Below are 15,853 nucleotides of genomic sequence, written 5' to 3'. Positions count from 1 at the left end.
GGGTGTGGAACTTCAGTGAGCAGTTCAGTGAACTTCTCACGTAACCACGTCCATGTAATTTCCAGCCATATCCAGGCATAGATCGTTTCTAGCACCGGAAGCTTCCCGTGTCCCTTTCTAGTCAAAACTACCGTCCCCAAGAGGTGACACTTCTCTGACTTCAGTCACTGTCAGTTTTGCCTTTTCTTGACTCTCATATAAATGGGGTCATAGAGTATGTGGCCTCTGGCAGATTGCATTTTCCAGAGATGGCTCCACAGTGTCTCCCATTCCTCACGCTCTTCTCTCACCATGTGACATCAGTGCTGCTCCCGTGGGGCAGTGGGATCTGTGTCCCCTCCCCTGGAATCTGAGTGGACCTTTAGGACAGCCTTGACAAAGAGAGTATGGTGGAAGGGATGCTGTGTAACTTCTGAGTAAGTCACAAAAACGCCACGTCCTTTCACACGCTCTCTTGGGATGCTCACTCTTGGAACAGGCTGCCATGCCAGGAGGAGGCTCAGCAGCCTGTGGAGAGGCCCATGAGAGGAGCCCTTAGCCCTGGCGGCTGAGCTCCCAGCCACCGACCACAGCACCTGCCACCCACGTGAGTGATGCACCTTGACAGTGGGTTCCTCAGCCCCGGTGGGCTTCTGCTGATGCCTTATTGCAGAGATGAGCTCTGCCCCACGTCCGGCCCAAATTGCATCTTGTGGGCAAAACAAATGATTGTTTTTGTTTATGCCACTAAGTTTGGAGTGGTCTGTTACACAGCAACGGATAACCGAAACATGGTCCATGAGGAGATTTTAAGGAGAACAGCGGTGTCCAAGGATGTCTTCTCACCCTTGTATGTAGTGAAAGATCCAGTACAAATTGGCTTAGGGAAAGAAGAAAGAAAAAGGATAAACTGGTTCTCATAACTAGAAAGTTCACGGGGGGCTTGTGTTAGTTTGCTGGGGCTGCTGTGGCAAAGCTCCACAGACCAGGGGCTGAGACAGCAGAAAGCTATCGTCTCGCAGTTCTGGAGGCTGCAAGTCCAAGATCAAGGCGTCGGCAGGGTTGGCTCCTTCTGAGGACGTGAGGGAGCATCTGTGCCAGCCTCTCCACTTGGCTGGTGTCTTCACATTGTCTTCCCTCTGTGGGCCTCCATGTCCAAAAGTCCCCTTCCTGTAAGGACACCGGTCATATTGGATGAGGGGTCCACCCTACTCCAGTATGACAACACTATTTCCAAATAAGGTCATATTCTGAGGGTCTGGGGGTTAGGACTTCAACATAGAAATCTGGGGGGACGCAATCCAACCCATGACAGGGTTAATGCGGCCCTGGCTGGGTCCAGGCCCTCATGGCTGTCGCCAGCCTCTCTACAGCTCTCAACTTTGCTTTTCTATGTCTCAGGCTCCATGTGGCAACAGGATGCTCCAGGCCCACAGCTCTGGGTCACAAGTACCAGCAGAAAGGAGAGTGAGTTGGGGCCAGCCCGGTGGCACAGTGGTAAAGTGCGAACGTTCCACTTCAGCGGCCCAGGGTTTGCCGGTTCGGATCCCAGGTGCGGACACGGCACCGCTTGGCAAGCCATGCTGTGGTAGGCGTCCCACATAGAAAGTAGAGGAAGATGGGCACGGATGTTAGCTCAGGGCCAGTCTTCCTCAGCAAAAAGAGGAGGATTGGCAGCAGATGTTAGCTCAGGGCTAATCTTCCTCAAAAAAAAAAAGAAAGGAGAGTGGCCTCTCCCTCCACAGCTCCAGCAGGAGTCTCCTGCCATGCCGTTTCTTTGGATCGGGCCGCAGAGCCACACTGAGGCCAATCACAGTGGCCAAGGAAGGCCTTGCCTTATTGGTCTAGCCGGCGTCCCATGAGGACCCTGGAGCAGGGCTGGGGTGGGTATCAGGAGGGCAGTTCCCAGGAGAAGAGGGATGGGACAAACAGCTGATGTCCACACGGGGACCGGGAGGTTTGGCTCACGGCTCTCACCAGCTTGGACCAGAGCCCACCAGGGAGCACAGAGGGCAGGAGGGCGTGGATGGCCCCGTGCCGACGCCCCCAGCAGCTACACTCTTGCAGGAACCGGTCCTGCCAGCCCCTGGTCCCCTGCGTCATGTTCCCATTCCAAGACCGGCATGCTCACACCCGGCCCTGAGATTAGGAGGAAAAATAATATTTAAAGGCACTTATTAAAGATACTCAAAAGGCCTTTCGAATGTCAAACAGCTGTGAGCAAACTCTAATTTGATGATCTACGTGTTAATGAATCCCAGACATGCAGATTAAATTCTCTTTAAGTCGCACGTGGTTTTAAAATGCATTTCTCTCCTGCATGTCTGGTTGGGAACAAGGTTAACAAAACACCTGTGAGGCAGGTCCGCTGATCTGGGGACCGACCGAGCAGGAGCTGAAGACGGCGGTGGCTCGGGCCTCGGGGAGCTTGCAAGCTGGAGAAAGAAAAAGACAGACGAGAGACACAGCCACAACAGCACGGACAAGCGCAAGCCGGGGCTGGCTGGGAGGGCAGCCTGCTGTGCGTGATTCTTTCGTTTAGCAAATATTGACTGAGTGCCTACCGTGTGCCAGGCCCTGCCCAGGGCATCCGGGATGCAGTGCGGAAGACAGAAGCCACAGACTCCGCCCTCATATAACTTTCAGGCGAAGGGGACAGAGGAGACCTAGGGAGGCAGGTTGTTAATGAAGGTAATTCCAGAGTATAGTAAGTGCTAGATGGGAAGAAACCTTGTGATATGATACGAGAAACTGGTTGGGATGAGGGAGAGAAAGGAGACGAGGTTGTCCGAGAAAAGCAGAGGACTGTGGAAAGGCTTGGGGAACAGCTGGTACAGAGGCCTTGCCATCAGAACAAGCCTGGCTGTTCGAGAATCGAGCAGCCAAGACAGGGTGGGAAGGTGGCCCGTGGCAGACGCACCCAGCAGAGGGAGGACCCCACGGCAGTGTCGTCTGAACAGCAACACGGATGCTCCTTAAACGCACAGCACCGAAGACCAAGGGAAGACAGAGCGTGACAGACCCAACTCAGCCCAGTGGGGAATCCAAAACGCACAAACATTCTGGAAGGAGGCACACGGGGCTGCCGGGTCCTGCTGGCTCTGTTTCCTGACCCAGGGCTGGTGACGGGGGTGCGTCCACTTCCAGAAAAGTCTCGAGCTGTGTGTGCAGGATCTGTGCCCCTCTCTGCAGGATATTGCTCCTCAGTAAAATGCCACTGAAATTAAGAACTTCTGTGCGCAGGACACAGCAGCGCACTTTCTGCCAGAACATGGCCGACCAAAAGATAGACCTTAGTCTGTTAGGGTGCTTGTCTGGGAGGGTCGGAGACGACAGGGGCTGTGAAACCTCTTCCCAGAGCACTCAGACACGGTGGCAAGTGCCTCCCGGGCATTAATTCACTCATTTATTTTACTTTCTCAACAACCCTGTGGTTTTGGTGAAGCTCACGTTCAAGTGAAGACGGCAGGCCCATGAGGCACTGTCACCCCTACTTAACAGAGGAGTTAATTGAGCTCCTGATAATGAGTGAACGAATGAGTGAATGAATGAATGAGTGAATGAATGAATGAGTGAGTGAATGAGGGAGTGAAAGAATGAATGAGTGAGTGAATGAATGAATGAGTGAATGAGTGAGTGGGTGAATGAACGAATGAGTGAGTGAATAATGAGTGAGTGAGTGAATGAATGAGTGAGGGAATGAGTGAGTGGGTGAATGAACGAATGAGTGAGTGAATAATGAGTGAGTGAGTGAATGAATGAGTGAGGGAATGAGTGAGTGGGTGAATGAACGAATGAGTGAGTGAATAATGAATGAGTGAGTGAGTGAATGAATGAGTGAGTGAATGAATGAGAACAGCCCTGGTGCCTCTGAGTGGCTGTTAACGCGCAGGTGGGAAGTTGCCGACCAAAGCCTCAAAGGCCGGCTGCGTGTTTCTGGACCCCACAGGCAGGACCTCCCTCCCGCACCCCTCAGCCCACCTCTGGTCAACGCGGGAGCTGGCCCCTTCTATCACTTCCACAACCTTCTCGAGGCCAGGGACAGGCGCCCCACAGCCAGCCACCCGCCAGAGCCTGGTGACAACGTGATGGATGAGGAACTCAGCGAAGCCCGGCTGCTGGGATGACACGAGGAAGGAGAGGATAACTCTCCCCCGCCCCCATCTATTTTTATTTCTCTCTGAACCCTGGAAGACGAGGGTTCCGGCGAGTCGTTCCCACTCCCTGACAGAGACTGGAAGTGTCCCGAGCTGAGCCCTGAGTTACCGACCGAGCCCTGTGTTACCTACCGAGAGGCGAGAGGCTGGCTGGAGCCGGAGAGACAGGGCCAGCTGGGCTCCAGCCCCTCTGGGTGAGAGAAGCTTTGGCAGGGGAGGAGCGGGGTCCCAGGCCACGCACGTGGGGGCCCTCCTGTCGCTGGCTGGCCGTGTGACCTCAGCAGACCCTCCCAGGGTCTTGGTTCCCTCACCTATAAAACAGGTGAGGCCGGGGCCGGCCCGGTGGCGCAGCGGTTAAGTGCACATGTTCCACTTCAGCAGCCCGGGGTTCGCCGGTTCGGATCCCGGGTGCGGACATGGCACCGCTTGGCAAGCCATGCTGTGGTAGGCATCCCACATATAAAGCAGAGGAATATGGGCACAGATGTTAGCTCAGGGCCAGTCTTCCTCAGCAGAAAGAGGAGGATTGGCGGCAGAGGTTAGCTTAGGGCTAATCTTCCTCAAAAAAAAAAAAAAAAAGGTGAGGTCATCTCAGCCCCTCCTCTGTCACGGGGTGGTGGGGGTGGTGGGGGAACGAACCGGCAGCAGATAATGTTCGGTCAACCATCCAATCTGATACCCTGAGATGGAAAGCTCCTGGGCATCCTCAGGGGACCTCAGCATCTTCGCTCCCTGCCCCCTGCAGCCACCAGGGTTCCCACTGTGTCAAGGGCAGGTCCTCCACGTTTGGGGTAAAGCCAGGTCCCAGTGCCTCCATCCTCCCGCCATGTAACCCGGACACGTCCTTTCTCCCCTCTGGGCCTCAGTCTCCTCACCTGTGCAGTGGGGACAGGAGTGCCCCACGCTGGGCATCACTGTGAGAGGCTAACGTGTGTTCAACCCTTGTCACTGGGCATCTGGCACACAACAGATATCAGCAGGTGGGGGTCACTGTTATCTTGGTAAAAAAGTTATCCTGGGACGAGGGTGAGCAAGGGAGGCCCCTGGGGTGTGAAATTTAAAGAGGGGCTCACTCTCCAGCCGTGCGGGTGCAGGGCTGGCCCCCGAGAGTGAGCGCCTCCCTGAATTTGCTCTGCTTCCCCTGCCGCAGTGCCACCCCGGGAGCCAGACACAATGACTGAGATGACTGGCCCAACAGGGTGGCCTGAGGAATGACGGCGGGGCAGCACCCATTATTATTACTGCCTGTTGGACGCCGGGCACTGCATGCTGAGGGAGGACATGGATGCGGGCTCTGAGAGGCTGTGTCCGTCCACGGCCAGAATCCCCGGCCTGAAAGGGGCAGAGTCCAGATCTGAAGCAGATGTCCAGTGATTCCAAAGCTGAGCCCTTAACCATTGCGCTCTACTGCCTCTGGATGCTGCAGGCAGGACGGGCATGGGGACCGGGGTCGGCCTCTTGTGGGTTGACAGGTCTACGGCTCAGCCACCCGCTCCCAGCCTGGTCCAGGGACGGGATCTCAAGCTAGCATTGCTGAGGGCCAGGCTTGCCCGTTGCACCTGTTTCTTTCCTTCTAGCACATCTTCTGAGCCGCAGTTTTCTGATTTATAGATCAGTTGACTTGTTCATTGTCTGACTCCGCCCCCCAGCATTTGAGCTCCGTGAGAGCAGGGCCCAGGGCCCACCCCCCTCATCACACCGGGTCCCCAGGGCATAGCTGTGCACCTGCCTCATGAGAGAAACTCAATAAATATTTGCTGAATGAGAGAATGGCTCAACGTAAAGGATGTAGGAGTTCTTCCCATTTGCAGACAGGGGAATCGAAGCTCAGAGGACAAGCATCTGAACCCAGGACTTGGAGCCGCCGTGCTGTGTCATTCACCCTCCGTGCCAGGCCGCCTCTAGGGGACCTTGCTTGGGAAGAGATGGTGCAGTATAAACTGGTGCGTGCAAATGACGATGCAAATATCACTGGGGCTCGCTTCCGCAATGTCCTGGCCTCTGGGAGAACTCAGGGAGAGGCTGTCAGGTCTGCTGCAAGCCGGTCCCTTCCAGCAGCAGCTTGGGTGGAGGTGGGAGACCCCCAGAGGAGGCAGGGGGGTAGGTTATGATGCAGCCCTGACCCCAGTCGGCCCCTGTGATCAGAGGTCTTCGGGGTGGCGCTCACCGTCCTGCAGGCTCAGGCCCCACCCTTCCCACTCTGCAGAGAAACCAAAGCGCACAGCTGAGTACTGAGGTCCAGCAGAGATGGAACGAGGACTCCGTCAGGACAAAGAGGCTCAGAGTTCTCGCCCCTGCACCAGCCTTTACATGCTGCATCCCATTCGATCCTGATACACCCCTAAGCAAGAGAGACTTGTGTGCCCATTTTATAGAAGAGAAAACTGAAGCTCAGCAAGGTTAAATAACTTGCCTAAGGCTGCAGAGCTAGCAAGTGACCCAGTCAGATGTATCTGCCATCAAAGCTGCCCGTCCAACCCCAGCACAGTGCCACCCGCCCACCCCTTCATCTCCTTGTCCTCCTCGCCCCCGCATGCCCATGTGGTCCATAGGAGGCCGTTTCTGCTCCCTCTTGTGCTCCAAGAGCTCGCCATCCTCCAGCCCGGGGGAAGCCCTCCTCCTCCAGGAAGCCCTCCTTCAGACTCCTTCCCCGGGGAGCCCTGCAGCAGGGAGAGGCTATGCCCACAAATCTGACTCCACTTCCTCTGCCCTGTCTCCAGCCTTCGCCAGACTCCGAGGTCCCAGGCTGGGGGACCCATTCATTCACTCAACTTCCACTCACTGGGAAGTGGCAAATGATTGCCCTCGTGGGCCTGGGTTCAAATCCTACCTTTGCCTAGTTCTCTGGCCTGGTTCACCTGTCTGCAAACGGGGACAGCAGTGGTGGCTCCCTTGGGAGAAGGGGTCAACACAGCGAGCAACGGACCGAGGAGCCTGGCACACATGAGTGCTGGTATATAACCAGCCACCTGCCAGGTGCCAAGCTGGGCCCTGGGGTACAGAGACCCTGGACTGCACACGCAGGACGCTCCCAGACACACGACGAAGCACGAGGCCAGGCGATGAGAGGCACAGTGGACAGAAGTGCAGGAACTCGGACCCACCCGGGGCCGGAACAAGTTCCCAAAGCTGTTGAGCTGAGTCAAATCTCCTACCCACCCACCCCCCTCATTTTTCTTCCCTAGAAACATCTTTCCCGGAAATGGAAGCCTGGATGGCGGGTAGGCCCCTTCCTGCCAGTGTGCCCCCATGGGCTCTGAGGCCTCCTTCCGCAGGCGGCAGCCTGCCCTCCCCTGTCTGCTGAGGCCCAGGGTCTCCTCGGAGAGCAGGCGGGGTCCCCTGGGCAGAGACAGGGAGAGAAGGGAGAGGCCTCTGCTTAAATTCAGGGCCTCCGTCCCGCCTCGGGGGAACACGGGCCTTCCCGGGCCTGCTGGCTGGGGGGTTCGATCCTGCAGGGGCAGGCCTCCTGGGGGCCTGAGGGTGCTCGGCCAGGCATTCCTGGTTTTAAGATCCCATATATAACAGAGGGAGGCAGGGGCACACCCCGGAAGCGGCCGGGGCCGAGGGGGGTGGAGCCGGGCAGCCTCGCCTTCCCTCAGCGGCCTGAAACCAGCACAGATCAGAACCTCGTCGTTCCACCACCTCTCGGTACAAATGGGGAAACTGAGTTCCCAGAGGCCTGCAGACAGACAGGACTGGCACTCATCTCCTGACCCACCCTCGGGACACCCCCTAACGCGGGGAGGGTGGGGAGCAGCATCAAGCTCTGGATGAAAGGCTGGGAGTGTGCAAAGTCTGGCAAACATGGGTCCCCTCCTCCGCCAGCCTCTGCCCGCCCCGGCCGCCCCACCTGACAGGCGCCCTGTGCCGGGGACCCCGCTGCGCCCAAGCCTTTGGCTCTGCTGCCCCCTGGTGGTCACTGGCTCTGGTCTCCAGCTCCAGGTCCCTGACTTGGCAGTTAGTTGGTCCAGGGATGGGGCCATGTTAACAACCAGAATATGGGGGAATAAGGGACCAGGGAGGGGGAAGATAGTGACGGGGCCAGAGGAAGAGAGAGAGGCTTGCCCTCCTTCCTTCTACACCCCCCTTCCCACACACACACTCAGAAAGAGATCCTGGGAGAGAGCGGAAGCCAGCCAGTGTGGGGCCCAGGAGAACACAGGGCTCCAGTCCCTCTGGGGTGGATTACAAATGGCAAGTCCTCGGTGCTCCTGCCGTGCAGACGTGGAGTCTATTTCTCTCCCCTTGACTCTGGCCATCCCTGGACTTGCTTTGACCAACAGAACGCATAAGTCACACCGTGTAAGTCCCAAGGCTGGGCTGTAAGAAGTTTGCAGCTTCGTCCCGGCTTCCTGGAACCCGCCCCAGAAGCTGGCTGCCACCTCACCTGGTAAAGAGGCTGCGTGGAACAAAACCAAGGTGCTCCCGTCGACAGCCCCTGCTCAGCCTGAATCAGCAAGGACTCCTCCCATGGGAGGGGACAGCCTTGGACACCCAGCCCCAGCACAGCTTGCACACAACTGCACCCCGGCTGGCACCAGTGGGGCAGAACGACCCGACAGAGCCCAGCCAGCCCCCAGTCAGGAGAGACACCAAATTATGGTGGTTGTTTTGAGTCGCTAAGTTTTGGTCATCTTATTATGCGGAAATAAATCACCAAATCAGAGCTTCACCCCCCAGCAGCTGTGTGACCCTGGGTTTATCACTTGGCCTCTCTAAGCCCCAGTTTCCGTGGGGTAACAATGCCCAGAGTGGTTGTGGGCATCAAATGAGATGATGTGTGCAAAGCGCTGAGTTCCCAGAACACACTAATCACCAACAAGTATGGAGCACGTGCCTGGGGCCAAGCAGCCCGCCCAGCGCTCTGCACACGCCATCTGATCGAACCTCACTGCGGCCACCCGAGACACTCAATTTTACCAAGGGGGCAGCAGGTTTCCCAAATGAACACTCACGGTACACAGTGAGGAAACCGAGGCATAGAGAGGATAAGTGACTTGCCCAAAGTCCTCAGCTGGTAAGAAGAGACAGGATTCAAATCCACATAGCAAGCATAAAACAAAAGGTCATTATCATCGCATCACCAGCATTACTAGCATTATCGTCACCATCACCAACATCACCACCATCATCATCACCACCATCGCCATCAACTTCCTTATCATCACCTCCATCATCATATCATCATCATTGCCAGCACCACCATCACCATCATCTCCCAACATCATCACCATTAGCCCCACCAGCAGCAACATCACCATCACCATCCTCCTCCTCCTCACCCTCCTAGACGTCATCATCTCTACCATCATCTTCATCATCATCACCATCATCTCCATCATCATCTTGTCAGCATCACCAGCGTCATCACTGATGATTCACCACCACCATCCATCATCATCATCCTCATCACTATCATTATCACCATCATCATCTCCATCATTATCACCATCATCACCATCACTATCATTGTCCACATTTGGCTGTGTGTCTACAGGAAACTGGCTGAACCTCTCTCAGTCTGGGAAAGTCACGCCTTCTGAAGCGGGCTGGGTCCTCAGCTAAGGGGACGAGGTGCACAGAGCCATCCTCACCCTCTCTAGCTCCCCTCCACAGGGGCCGGGATAGACGTGAGTCTTCGCTCAACACACACTCCACCTCTGGGCAAAGCTCCCTGAACGCCTGGGGACAGAAGCCGGGTTTTCAGCTCCCGGGCCTCGTTCCTCACATCTGAGCTAACCAGAGCCCGCGGGTCTCAGGAAGGTGCCTCTGGCGCCCTGGACAAAGACGAAGCCACATCTGACCAGCCCACACTCTCCAACTATTGGTCCTTCACACAGATTTCCCGGACCCCCCGGGGCCGTGTGCTGGGCTGGTTCCCACACCTCTACAAGGAACTCGATGGGAACAGGCCTCGGACCCAGACAGGCCTAGACCAGAGCAGACGCCCTCAATTCCAGGTGTGTGACCGTGGGCAAGTCCCCTAGCCTTCCTGGGCCCCACATACCAGCTATGTCCCCAAGTGCGTGCAGCCCCTTTAAGGCACCCCAGCCCTTCCCTGCACCCCAACCCCAGGCACCGACGTCCGAGGCTGAGCCTGATTCGGACAGAGTGGCAGGCTGGTCTCAGGGCTCAGGAGCTCCGGCGGCCTGCCCTCCGCTCAGGCTACGGGCTGGGTCTGCCCCCTCAGCCCCGAGAGCCTCCTGAATCCTCGGGACCTGGCTTTCCCCTCTGTGCAGCTCTGAACTGCTGCCAGGCAGCAGGGAAGGACGGCCTGTCGGGGTCACTGAGGCACAGGCCTACCTCTGGACCACTGGGAAGTGGCCTCTGTGCGTCACGGACGCCTTTGCCTGGCAGCCACCCGCACAGACCAGTTAACATACATGGGAGCTGTCATCATGGACACACGGCTTCAGAGAATCAGGCTCCGTGGCTCCACTCAAAATCATCCCGTCCCTCGGGATTCACAGGGACCGCTGCCACCGCTTCTCGACAGTGACCATGCTAGGAACTTTCCACACTGCATTCGGCGGGTGTTCCTGAGCACCTCCTGTGTGCTGGGCGCTTTTCAGAGCACTTGGAAAAAACAATAGCGAAAACAAAGATCTCTGCCCTTGCAGAGCCAATTTTATAGCAAGAAAAGAAGAAATTTAAAATAACAATAATAAATAAATAAATTATGTAATAGATGATAAGTGCTACAGAAAAACCAAATGGGGAAAGGGTATTGATACTGCTACGATAATTTTGATTTTCAATAAAGTGGTCTTGGTGGGCCTCGTTGGAAAGTGTCATCTAGCAAAGCCTTGAAGGAGATGAGGGGATGATCCACTCAGATATGCGGAGCAGGGACGGCCTGTGCAAAGGCCCTGAGGCAGGAAGGAGTTGCCATGTTTCAGAACAGCAAGAAGGCCAGCATGGCTGGAACAGGGAGGAAGTAGAGGAGACAGGGCCTTGTCAGGACTCTGGATCATGCTGGGGCCACCACAGGGTGCTGAGCAGAGCTGTACCAGGAGCTGACTCACATTTTAAAAAGCCCCCTCTGGGGGCTGGCCCCGTGGCCGAGTGGTTAAGTTCGCGCGCTCCGCTGCAAGCGGCCCAGTGTTTCATCAGTTCGAATCCTGGGCGCGGACATGGCACTGCTCATCAGACCACGCTGAGGCAGCGTCCCACATGCCACAACTAGAAGAACCCACAACGAAGAATACACAACTATGTACCGGGGGGCTTTGGGGAGAAAAAGGAAAAAATAAAATCTTTAAGAAAAAAAAAAAAAAAAAAAGCCCCCTCTGGCTGCTGCATGGGGAGCAGACTTGTAGGGGGGAAGCAGAGAGACCAGTGGGGAGGCTGCCCAGTATGTGGGCGCAAGACAACGGTGGCTGAGGCCAGGCTGGCCCAGGGGTAGATGGGGAGAAGCGGGCAGAAGCTGGACGTGCCCGGAAGCGGGAGCACCCACGGGACTCCCTGACGGCCGGGTGCTTGCTTTACCCCAGTTTCTCCGGCCCTCTGAGAGGCGGGCGTGACGACTCCCACTTTAAAGTCGCGTCAACAGGGGCTGAGAACCAAAGTCTCGCCCCCACCTCGCTCAGGGAGGGGGCAGCCCGGGGTGGCTCCACGGTGAGTGGCGCTGCTGGTGTCCAGAAGCCGCCAGAGACGAGCTCGGGGGCCCCCGGGAGAGGGCAGTTAAGGGGGCTGACACCTGCCTGCCCAGCACCCCATAAAGCGAGCTGGAGCGTGAATTGATGGCCTGTTAATGGCCCGGAGCTCAGCGCTGCCGTGTCCTCATCAGTTTATAAACTCATAAAACGCCTTGGTCATGGCACACGCCCCCGCCTCCTTTAGCTGAGAATGGATGGCCTTCCTGGGGGAAGAGGCAACCAGCTGTGGGCTGTCGCTGAGCGGGGGCACCACTGGACTCCCGGGCCCTTCCCCCTTCCCCTCGAGCCCCGAGGGGTCAGCCTGTGGCCCCGACTCCCGCCCCATGGCTCCATCTGCCCTTCCTCACTCTCTGAGGAAGCCCCCTGGGGTGGGGGGCCCACAGGAGGGAACGAGGGAAGGAAATTTACATCTGGGGGCAACTACTAGGTGCCAGGCATGACCCATGACCCTCACAGCGTCCCCATAAGGTCAGCATCACAGCCCCCATCTGACAGATGGACAAACTGAAGGTCAGACACCGAGGGGTCGCACCCGAGGACCCTGAATCGGTGCCCCACCCCTGTCCTCTGAGCCACCTGTGGTCCCCAGCCCTTGGTGCACGGACAGATAAACGGCGTCACGTGGCACCGCTGTGTGTGCGTCAACGAGGCCACCTGACGTCATCCCCCGCTAGCGTGGCTCTGGCACACTTGTTACAGGGACCCACTGCAGGTGGGACCGGGATCCAGACAGCCCTGTGCGACCTGCCTTCCCTCGGGCATCTCCTCTCCACCCACTCCTTACCGAGGAGCCCTGCGCCCTGAGGCGACAGCACTGTCCCCACCCCAGGCACAGTTCCAAGCTCCGGCTAATTTAACACACCCGACAGATTTAGGAGCGGTGTATTGTTTTCCCTGACTCACAGGTGAGGAACTCAAGGCACAGGAAGGTTAAGCCGCTTGCCCAAGGTCACACAGCTGGTGTGTGGCTGAGCCGGGCTTTGAACTCAGGTCTTTCCACTCAGTACCCACAGCGCTGCTAGGCTTCTGTTCCCACCGGGTCCAGCCTGCTGTTCCCCGGTCACACCCGAACTGGGGACCCCGTCCAGGTCCCTGCAGAGGGACGATGCAGGGATGTCCCGGGGTGACAAGAGAAGGGTCCCCATGCCCACCCCTAGGGTCTGGTAAGGCTCTACACCCACCCCTGGGCGACCCCTGGCCCAAGAAGGAGCCACTCAGCGCACACCTGCGACAGGTGGGGCCCTGGCGCCCCCTCGAGTCCGCTGGCAGACTCTCCACTGGCTGGACGTGGCCCAGCTTCTAAACGCAGCCTCAGACCCGCCTGGCACGGGGGTTCGCTGCGTCCGCATCCCTCCCAGGCTGTGATTAACTCCATCGACTCGCGGTTTTACTCAGCTTCGTCCTAGGCGATAATTTCTGCAAAATCCCGAGTCTGATGTGCCAGGTGTGTTTCTTCCCGACGCCCTTTAAATGAAAGCTAAATACACGACTTCAAAAATTGCATTCATGTGCCTCAAAAAATCGCCTCCCCGCGCCTTCAGGTGGCGCTGCTCGTTCACCTGCAGAACCCGCTTGCTGGGGTCTGTCGAGGACCCGGCCGTGCCTACAGCCAGGCGCCAGAGCCAGACTTTAATCAAAGAATTGAAAAAATAAGTATAGAATTACAACTCAACAATGTTATTAAGTGATAAAACTGGTTTGCCATGAGGAAGCAGAAAACACCGGATGAGCCCACACCTTGACTGGGCTGGGGAAGTCAGGGAGGGCTTCCTGGAGGAGGGGGCGCTTGAGCTAAGACCTGAAGGAGGAGCAAAAGTTAACCAGGTGAAGAGGGAAGGAAAGAGTGTTCTGGGCAGAAGGACCAGCGTTTGCAAGATCCCCGAGGCAGGAGGGAGCCTTCCCCATGAGTTCTCCGTCTGCACCTTGGGACTCGACTCCCTGTCCGCCGTCAGGGTGGGGATTCTGCCTGTGTGGCCTCCCTCCTTTGCCTTCTTTGCCCCCAGCTCCAGCCAGACTCACCCCCACCCCCCACATCCCCAGCACTGCCCGGGGCTTTTGGTCTATTTCCTTTTCATCCTCGTGACCCTGGGGTTTGGCTCTCGGGATCCCCATTTCCAAATCAAAGAAACTGAACTTCAGAGATGTCGAGTTACTTTCCCAAAGTCACACAGCGTGGCAAAGCCAGGATTTGTACCCAGACCCGGTGGCTGTGCTCTCTTACTACATCAGGCTGCCTCTCAACCGTGTCCCAACTCTTACTCCTGTGGACTTCGAATCAGGAGACCTGGGGGCAACGCTTGACTTGGCACTAACTTGCTGAGCAAATTTGGGCAGGTTACTGGCCCACTCTGAACCTCAGTCTCCTCATCTGTAAAATAAGAAGGGTGTACAATAATAGTAGCTAATATTTATTATTCCTCACATTAACTCTTTTAAGTGAGCAGTAGTAATATTCCCACACTACAATGTGGAAACAAGCTCAGAGAGGTTTGGTGACTTGTCCAAAGTCACACAGCTGGTGAGTAGCAGAGCAGCATGGAACCATCTCGAAAGCCCTCCCAGTAACAAAGTTCTCAGCCTGACTTTTCCAGGGAATCCCAGCTTACCCCTGGAACGTGAACCCGCATCTGGCCCCCTCTCCAGGGCTGCCCATTTTTGTCCACTACCCGCTGTCTGTGGGTGTGAGACACCTCTCCACAGAGGCAGGGGCCCAGGACGCTGCCTGACCCACGCCACCAGGTCCATGGCGAGCTGAGCAGGGTCCCTGGGGCCCTGGAGAGCCCATCCCTGCTTTCAGGCTGCCACGCAGCCCCCACCCCGAGTTCTGCCGACCCGTTTAGACCCCCGGGAGAGCCTTCGCTCCCGCTGAGGCCTCTCATTCTCCGGCCTCCAGTCAATACCCCGGTTTGTTCCTGGGATCAGAAAGCCTTTCATCGCTGGCTCTGCGGCCCTCTGTCCAAGCTGCCTTTGCTGCCAGGCACGGTCCCTGACCTTGGGGAGCTCTGAGGCGCCCGGGCCGGCCCTCGCTGGCCCAGAGCTGGCCCGGCCTGGCGGGAAGGTGGGGAGCTGAGACAAGACCACGATTCTGCCGGGGTCTCCTCTGGGGCCCGAGCGGGCTGACACAGCTCAAACTCTAACAAATGCCGTCGGGAACAGAGTGTGCAAGTGCTGGGCGCCGGCCGAGGCCCTTGATGGGTGTGCTGGCACGGCCCTTCGTGAGGAGCGCCCCCGCCGATGGGAGAGGCCCAGCCCCCGCCTTGGGGGAGCCCCCATCAGATGGAGGAAACCAACTCCTGCCTCTGGGAGCCTCAGCCTCAGAGGAGGCAGGACACCAGGACAAAAGCAGCAGTAAAACAATGCTACAAATAGACAAAGGCAAAGAAACGCCCGGGACGTGGAGGCTGGACCACACGAGCTGAAGGCTGGACAAGCGTTTGGAGTCCATCACGGCTGGCTCCACGGGGGAGGCAAACACGGCGCTGTGTTCTGAGCAAAGGAACAGACTGGACTGGCCGGCAGTGCATGGCGAGCGTCCTGAGGAAGGAATGGCCGCACAAGAGCTCACAACCTGGAGTGAGCTGCAGACCGTGCAAAGGCGGGCAGTGGGGCAGTGGAGGGGGAACCCTAGACGGACGGGGAAGAGCCGGGTTTTACTGAGCACTTACTTCGTTCTCCACTCTAAGGGCCCCCGTGTACCATGTCCTCTGTCCTCACAGCAACCCTGTGAGCCCGGGGCTACCATTCCATCATGCCCATGTCAGGATGAGGGAGATGAAGCACAGAGAGGTTAAGGAATCTGCCCAAGGTCACAGCCAGTAAGTGGCGAAGCTGGGAAGCTTCTCAGGAATGACTTAACCTAATCCCTCTGTGTCACAAATAGCAGCTACAGCTCGAGAGAGGGGCAGTAACGTGCTCAGTGTTGCATAGCAACAGGGGGCAGGGCCAGAATGGAAGCTGAGGTCGTAGTGTCCTGGAACCCAAGACTAAGGAGGGACATCAGACACACGGAGAGGAACTTCTCTAGTCCTGATTGATCTGCAGAGCGGGCGGGGGGCCGGG

At 57.3% G+C, this 15,853-nt stretch overlaps 1 long non-coding RNA gene across 1 annotated transcript in view; it reads right to left on the bottom strand.

The window, feature by feature from the left end:
- The window catches only part of LOC139078761 (uncharacterized), a 30,558-nt gene extending 14,926 nt beyond the window's left edge, over positions 1–15,632 (bottom strand). The window contains exon 1 of the long non-coding RNA XR_011531807.1: positions 15,460–15,632. This is a non-coding gene — a long non-coding RNA (uncharacterized lncRNA). The remainder of the gene's footprint in view (positions 1–15,459) is intronic.
- Positions 15,633–15,853: the final 221 nt, after the last annotated feature.

The sequence above is a fragment of the Equus przewalskii genome, chromosome 2 (genome assembly GCF_037783145.1).
Source record: "Equus przewalskii isolate Varuska chromosome 2, EquPr2, whole genome shotgun sequence".
NCBI classification, from domain to species: domain Eukaryota; kingdom Metazoa; phylum Chordata; class Mammalia; order Perissodactyla; family Equidae; genus Equus; species Equus przewalskii.
The sequence above is the reverse complement of the archived record's forward strand: the minus strand, read 5'-3'. Positions and strand labels throughout refer to the sequence as shown.